The sequence below is a fragment of the Chenopodium album genome, chromosome 21 (assembly GCF_948465745.1).
Source record: "Chenopodium album chromosome 21, dcCheAlbu1.1, whole genome shotgun sequence".
Taxonomy (NCBI): domain Eukaryota; kingdom Viridiplantae; phylum Streptophyta; class Magnoliopsida; order Caryophyllales; family Amaranthaceae; genus Chenopodium; species Chenopodium album.
In genome coordinates, this window is record NC_137854.1 from 33,916,638 (window position 1) to 33,925,552 (window position 8,915).

Here is an 8,915-nt window from a genome sequence, read left to right on the forward strand (position 1 = left end):
TACACTGAGTAGGAGAAATAAGAGTTGGGAGCAAAGGTTTAAGTCGTTTAACGATCACCTTAGTCACCACCTTATATGTGATATTGCATAATCAATTTGGACGAAAGTGGTTCGGTATCTGAGGCACATCCATCTTAGGGATAAGAACAAGGAAGGCATCATTAAGACCTTCAGGAAATTCGCGGCCTTCCAGAACATCTTGCACTAATTTGATCAAATTCGGAGCCACAAGATCCCAAAATTGTTGATAAAATAGCGGTTGGAAACCGTCAGGGCCCGGAGCTTTAAAAGCTTTCATACTCGAAATAGCCTTCTTCACTTCACAACCCGAGAAAGGTCTCGAAATTAAATCCCTGTCTTCATCAGAAATAAATGGAAATTGATCCAAAAGCAGTCGCTCACCAGTAAAGGCTATTGGTTCCTTGTGGAAAAGACTCGTCCGTGACCATGCCCTTTGCCAAATCTGAGCATAATACCCATTCACCATCCGAATTCTGAAGAGTTTCAATTCGATTTCGACGCCTTCTAATAATGGTGGAAAGGTGGAAATATTTTGTATTCCTATCTCCATCCCTTATAGCTTCAAGCCGAGACTTTTGGAACCACAACAACTCTTCTTGCTCCAATACCTCGTCAATTTCTCTTCTCAGCACCGTTTCGTGTTTTATCAAGTGACGGGCCCTGCCTTGAGCCAACTTCTTTTGAATACCTTCAAGCCTCGCCCAAAGTTCACTCTTTCGAAATATATTGTGGAAAACCTCCTTATTCCAACTGCTTAATAAATTTGAGAAAGATTTAAAAAAGGGAATAAGAGGAGCAGACTTATCCCTAAACATGGGCACGGGCCGTGCCGGCACGGCGGCCCACCTGTGGGCCGTGGGCCGTGCCGTGAACAATTTTTTGGATTTTGGGACGGGCACGGCGGGTGGCACGGTGGCCGGCACATGGGCCGGCACGCTGGCACGACCCGCCGGCACGGCACGTGGCACGGCCAGGCACGGCCCGACACAGCCCGTGCCTTGACCGTTGGAAAACTAGCCGTTTTTGGCCGTTTTCCAACAGCTCTAAAACGGCTAGTTTCCCCCCCCCCCCCCCCCCGTTTTCCAACACCGATATTCCTATGATTTATATTTTTGCTTCTATTTTTGGCCTCGACATCCTCGATTGGTGGAAATCACAAGCCGTGAAACATCCAATTTTGTCGGCAATGGCTCGTGATATTTTTGCTATCCAAGTCTCCTCCGTTGCCTCCGAAAGAGCTTTTAGTGCGTCGGGAAAAGTTTTAGACGATAGAAGAACAAGACTAAAACCCGAAACACTTGAAATGTGTGTTTGCTTCAAGGATTGGTTGGATGCCGAAACTTGTTCTCAAGATCGTACTTATGCACAAAACGACGACGATGAAGGAACGTCGACTTCTTTTAGTTCTCATACTTCTTAATCCACTCAATTGGCGGATGAACTTGAACCTCTAGGAGACGAAGACGAAGACGAAGATGAAGACGAAGGCGAAGACGAAGACGACCAATAATAATTACATGTTACATATTTACATTATACACTATTGTATTCTTTTTGTATTATCGAACTTCGTATTCCGTATAATAAATGAAGTTATTCAATATTCATACACTATTGTACGATTTTTAATTATCATTACTTATTTTGTAATTTTGTATTATTGAATTATCGTACATTCGTACCGGCTACCGTCATATAATAAAATAAGTTATTCTTCAATTTTTTGTGTTTTCGGATTATTGCACTCGTATTTTTTTTTATTATATGCATTGTTGTTTTTAATTCGTTTTTTTTATCATTTTTTTTTTTAAAAAAAAAAAAAAGGTGGCACGGTTTGGCCCGCGGCCCGGCACGGCACGACCCGCTAGGCACGTGGGCCGTGCCGTGGGCTGGGGTGTGCCAATTTCAGGCACGGCACGGCACGGCACGCCGCGGAGCCGGCACGGCACGGCCCCCACCCCGGCACGGCCAGGCACGGCCCGCGGCGGCACGGGCACGGCCCGTGCCCATGTTTACTTATCCCACTTTGCTCGAATAAATTTCTTAAAATTTTCATGCTTCATCTAGGCAGCCTGGAATCAAAAAGGTTTGATGGCATTCGGAATTGGAGTGAAGCCAGTCGTGCTCACAATAATCGGATAATGATCAGTTCTCGACTTAGGCAAATTGCGTACAACACCCTCTGGGAAAAGGGCGCGCCACTCTTCATTCACAAGTCTTCTATCAAGGCGTGCAGACTTAAACGTCTCAGGAGAATTCCCTCTAAACCATGTATGCTCCAGACCCGAACAACCAAGATCAAGCAAATCATTATTTTCAACCCAATTAGAGAAATTTATGCATCTTCAAACCATATCAGGGCTCCCAACCCCATTTCTTTCACTTAAACTCATAGTCTCGTTGAAGTCTCCTGCCAAAAGCCAAGGCCCTGGATAATTGTCTTTGATTTATTCTAATTCTTCCCATAATTCCCTACGAAGAGAGCTATCAGGGATAGCATAAATTGCCGAGAATAGCCACGGAGTCTCATCATTTTTTTCAATTTGAACCGTGACATGCTGAGTGTGACTATCATACGAAGTTACAGTAACTTTTTCAGATTTCCAAAATACCCAAACTCCACCCGCAAATCCTTGAGCATCGACACAAATTTGCCCAGAGAAACGAATTTGGTTGCAAACATTTTGTGCTTGTACACCACTAATATGAGTCTTCATTAACACCAAAACAGTAGGATTATAGATCCGCACTAGCTATCTAATCAAAGCTAACTTGTTACCAACCCCTTGAACATTCTAAATCAAAATTTTTATAGACATATTAAACATTGGGAAATTAGGGAACCGGTCATAACAATTTAAAGGAACATTAGGCAAGAGAGACAGATAAGCCTCCCTCAGGGCTCTCATAGGACCGTCCGTCTCTATTGGAATCTGGAATGATACCATCAAGTCTGAAGGGTTGTGTGCCGGTGGTAGGTAAGAGTTTAGCTCCAAGTGAGCCTTGTTCGCCAAGGGATAACACCTCACCAGTGTTGGTCCCTCTGTCGGGTAATCCACAAACGTCTCGTATGACGATGGGATTCGAGTCTCCAGAGTGATCGGAATATTGATCGGATTCATGGTTCACTTGATTCACTGAATTGCTCAACTCACCACTAGACTCTGATTTATTCTTCAAAGCTGTCGGAGTATGTGAGGCTATTTTAATGAAGTTTTCCTTACCAGACGATGACCTTGATTTAGAATAAGGAAAAGAATTCTTTTTGTACTCTAATTTCCTTAATTCTCTATTATTCACGATTAGCAAGTTTTTATTCCTTGCTGTCAAAGGAAAGCGCTCATCAAAAGATATATTTTCTTTAGGAAAAGTTATATCCATATCTTTTTGATCTTGATCTTTACCAAGATTATCAGCAACAAAATCTTTCTTCCTTTTCTCTACCCACGCAAAGGTAGGAATACTTGCCAAACTACCATCTTTTCTCCTAAATTGAGAATTTTCCAGTCCAATATTAGACTCATTCAAATCAGTTAGGTCCTCGCCACTTTTGGCAGTAAATCCTTGTGGAACATCTCCTTCCTCATTCATAAGATGATCCCCTAAGTTAACCACCTCATTATTGGCCAAATTACCTTGCTCACCGGAAGAATTACCTCAGTCATTCTGCTGATTTTCGAGAAGAATCGAATCATTTCCTAAATCCACACCTTCCTCTTGAAGGACTTGAAAACTTGAACCCAAAGATTTAGCCACTTTTTGCCTACTCTCACTACCATTAGCTTGAGATTTGTTCTTTAGAGGAGCCTTACTCACTTGCTGCCCTTGCTTGGAACTTCCTGCTCTATCTTGACCTTGACCACTCTTTGATTGAGGGTCTGACCTTCCTTTTAGCTCCACGTTTCTTGTTATTTTTCTGGACTACCATCCATGATCCATATTAATCGTGCTCTTCTGGCTTATGTCCTCTGTTCTCAGCGCTAGAACTTGCTACTTGAGCACTACTGTTGTGTTCATATTTGTGGAAATTATCACATTGCTCATCTTTGTGCCCTAATTTACCACACTTAAAGAAAATTAGTCTAAGACCCTCATACTAAATTCACCAAATACGACCATTCATCATTACTTCGATGAAAGAGATTTAGTTAAATCCACTTTTATGCTAAAACGCACAAACTAACCTCTGCTTTGAGTCTCTGTATGCTTATTCACTATAATAAGTTTACCTATCTTCGACCCAATTTTATGTAAAAATTGCTTATCAAAGTACTCCACTGAGAGATTCGGGATACGCACCCAAGCTGTGAGCTTCTTTACTGGTTCCTCATCCGGAACAAAATTTGGAACCCACTTCCTGATAGTTAAATAGCTATCACCGGTCACCCAAGGGCCTCGAGCCAGAACAAAATTATAGTCATCTTGATTGTTAAAGTGCACTATATAATATGCACATCCCACATCAGTCAATGAAATGTCACCTTATAAACACCATTTTAGTCTCAGTCTACGAATCAGGACCTCATAGCCCAAGCATTTATCAAAGAGCTTGATAATTAACGCATCCTTCCAAGGTTATCGCAGCTTGCGCTTCTCTTCCTTTGTTAATAAAATGGTTGGACAACCTTTGTCATCCTCTTCTTCATCCACCAAACAGTCATCATCTGAAACATCATCCTCATCGGATGCATTCATATTGAAGAGAGGGTTCAAATTAAAGAACCATCAATTCCTTTTGTCACCATCGAATAGGAGTTCCTACCCAGATTTTTCCCTGATTGAATTTGTACCGTCTCTGGTACCATATCCACATCCTCTGATTCCACAAAGGCTGGGAAAGAGGTTTCTTTCTCAGGAGGGGATTCATGATCCTCTCCAGATTTCTTGAATTTCTTGTTCGATCAATGAAGGAGATCATTTTCTTCACTCGAGAACCGTAGTTTCTCTCGCTCTCTTGCGCTCTCCATTACCAATAATACAGTATCACACTAATATGACCAAAGAAATAAGCAAAGGATACTATGGAGTAACATAGACAACTTCGTTGCGAGGTGTTTCGGGGCTGGGTTAAGGGGGTAGGCCAGCCGAATTAGATGGTTAAGGAGGGTGTGTTGAAAGGGAGAGGGTGCGCTGAAGCGACACTTAGCCTCACAGTTTTTTTTCTTTTTTTTTTTGGTTTTTTTTGGTTTTCCAACGAAGGAGGAGCGAAGGAAGAGAGTGGTTTAAGGGGTCGACAATGTTGTTTAGGGATTGGGAGCGTCAGCCGTTCGTTTTAGGGGGTTAAGAAGGTGACCCGTGGTAGTTTTCGATGGTCTGGGGGTTAGCCTAGGGTTTCACAGTGGTGGGGGTGGGTGGGAATAATTTTTGTCTTTTTTTTCCTTTTTTGTTTGTTTTCTTTTTTTCAATTTTTTGATTTTTTAAAATTTTATGAGTCCAATCACATGCTGACAATTGACTTTTTTTTAGGAAAAAAAAAAAATTACCCTTCAAACATGTTACCGGTTATTGGGCCCAATGGAGACAAACATACCCTATAGTTAGAATTATTAGATAATAAACTTTAGTTGGGATTATTAAGAAGTGATTGGTCATAATTGAGTTTATTAAAGTGTATTCTTTTCCTAATTTTATGTCAAACACTCTGCTTTTACAGAAATATTTATTTTATTTATAGTCCTTTTGTATTCAAATTTCATTTTTTTTACCTCTCTCCTAAATACAATATGAATCCAGTATTCGAGTGTTTTGCAAAAGAGAGAGTCAACCTCACAAGATTAAAATTAAAAAGTTTTATCTCAAAAATCATATAACGATAAAAGGAGTAGTCTATTTACTCTATTATTCCATTAACCTTATACTATGTACTCCCTCCGTCCCAAAAAGAACGACCCATTTGGCTAAAACCACTACAAAAAAAGAGCCTATTTTCGATGGCTTAAATCCATCGAAAATTGCTTAAAATCCATCGGAAATATGATTTCCGATGGTTTTCCGTCGGAAAATGGCTATTGGGAAATCCTTCGTCGGAAATTTGCACATTTCCGATGGAAAAGCCATCGGAAAACTGATTTCCGATGGTTTTTAATGGCCATCGGAAATTTCCGATGGTCAAAAAAACCATCGGAAAAATCCGATGGTCAAGCCATCGGAAATGACTAAAGAAAAAAATAAAAAAAAATTGCTGCCGCCTCCCATTCCTCCACCGTAACCCCTAAACCACCCACTCAACCACCCATCTTCCTATCCCAAATTTGCAACCTAGAACAACCTAAACCCACTCACCATAAACCACCACACTAACCCTACCACACCAACCACATTTTGAACCAAACCCACCTCAGCCCACCCTCACGCGAACCTTACTAACCCACCGTAACAGCCACCACAACAACCATGCCCAACAACATTATACCGACATTAATGCAACAACCACCCGAGAATTCACCAACCACAATAGAAAAAATTCAAAAAAAAAAAGGGAAAAGAAACTCAAAAGCAACTAACATTACAAGAAAGAAATTTACAAAAATAAACATTTACCTTCCAATTTCACCTCGAATTTGGTTTTATGAGGCCAAATTCGACCATGAAAACTCTAGATCTAGAGTTTTCATGGTCGAATTTAACCTTAAAAGCCTTGAATTTGTTTAACATAAAAATAACGCTACTCCTAGCTTGCAATTGGTTCATGACAAAGCAGCTTGTGGTTGAGGAGAGAAAGGGATGAGGAAAGGAGGAGGGGAAATGAGAAGAAAGAGAGAGAAGACTGAGATGAGAGTGAAGATGAAGCCATGGAGGGGAATAGAGAAGAGGAGAGGAGAGAGAATTGAGAAGATGAGAGTTAAGAAGGGGAAATGAGAAAAAAATGAAAGGAGCGGCGATAAGTAGTAAGTGTGTATAGGGAGCCGATTAGGGTTTTTTTTTAATTATTATTAAATTAGATTCTGATTGTTTATTTCATTAAAGCCATTGGAAATTTCCGATGGCTTGAAAAACCGTCGGAAAGTTTGTATTTTCCGATGGTTTATTTCCATCGGAAATTTCCTATGGCTTTTAAAGCCATCGGAAATTTCCTATGGCTTTTAAGACCATAGGAAATTATATAATTTCCGATGGTTTTTAAAGCCATAGGAAATTTCCGATGGCTTAAGCCATAGGAAAAACCATCGGAAATACGTTTTTCGATGCTTATTACACCCTTCGGAAATTTCCAACAACTTCATCCATCGGAATTTTTTAAAAACCATCGGAAATTTCCGATGGCTTTTAAAACCATCGGAAATTACATATTTTTCGACGGTTTTAGGTGGCCATCGGAAGGAACCCATCGGAAATAGCGTGTTTTCTTGTAGTGAACTTTGTCCCAAAAAGAATGACCCATTTGCATTAAAACACCCACCAATTTGCTACAATATTTGTGCAAAATTAGTTTCCCCATATAAAAATTTGATTTTCCATGTTATTTTATTGCTTTCTCTCTCTATTTTTTTACAAACCCCATGTAAATTTATCTTTCCAATATATTTTTACTTCTTTTTACTTAACTTCCTTAATACCCGCGTAATCAACCCAAATGGGTCGTTCTTTTTGGGAAGGAGGGAGTAGCATTTAACTCTTTTGTCTTATATTGTTAAACCTTGTATTATATCTAGCTAATGGGCCAATGTTAAGCCCTAATCTCTTCTCCTAGGTTGTATAAATATATTGTGAATATCATAATACGACACACAGAAAACATTTACACTAATCTTCTTCTCTAAATTTAACATGGTATTGGAGCCAAAATCACTCTAATCTCTAAAATTTTAAATTCTAAATCCTAAATTTCTGCATTCTAAACCATAAATTCTAATTTCTAATCCCTAAATTTTCTGATTATTTTTAAAACCCTAAATTTCAGGATTTTCATCCCTAAAATTCTGATTTTATTTTTCTACTTGATAAGTTATGGCGAATTTCGATTACAGTGATGCTTAGTCCGCTGCTAATTATCTACACAAACAACGACGGAAGTCGAATTTGTATTGCACTCATTGTAATTGTACGGGTCACGATTATGACGGTTGTTTCCTTGTTCATGGACTACCAGAATGGTGGTTGGATAAATATAGACACCAAGGACACTCTTCTTCTCCGACAGCTGCTTCATCTCAGTCCGGTGATGTCACTAGTACTACTGCTTCTACGTTGCCTCAGTCCGTCACTGCTACGGCTGTTCCTACTGCCTCTTCGCTTCTGCCTTATACTCAGCTTAACATTACTGCCTCTCCTTTGTGCGCTGCGGCTAATCAGCCTCCTCTAACCTCCCTGCTCTGCTCCAGCTACTCCTCTACTCAGTCTGCTAAAACTCATGCTCACGCTAAGGCAGCAACTCCTTCTAATTTCACCACCAATAGTTCGTCTGACAATAGGGCCGGTGATTATTTTTCTCTATCTTGGATTATTGACACGGTTGCTTCACATCTTCTAACGTGTGATGAGTCTTCTCTACTTGATATTCAATCAATATTACCATGCCCCGTTGGTCCTCTCAATGGAGCTCACGCGGTTGCTACAAATGAGGGTCGTGTTTTCTTGGCGGATGGAATAGTTCTTGAACACGTCCTATTTGTTCCTAAATTAAATTGCAATTTGATTTCAGTGTCTAAATTGGTTGATGACACTCACTGTTATGTACGATACACTAATTCTTTATGTGCTATACAGGATCAAAATTCAAGGAGCCTGATTGGAGGGGAGGTGAACGAGTAAATGGACACTACTATTTCCGGCGTCTTCCAAAAGTATATGCGGTCACGAGTCCGGAGGTCTCTACATTTGAGTTGTGGCATCGCCGTTTGGGGCATCCGTCAGAAAGAATTGTCAAACTACTTCCGGCTATTCGAGGTAGTTCT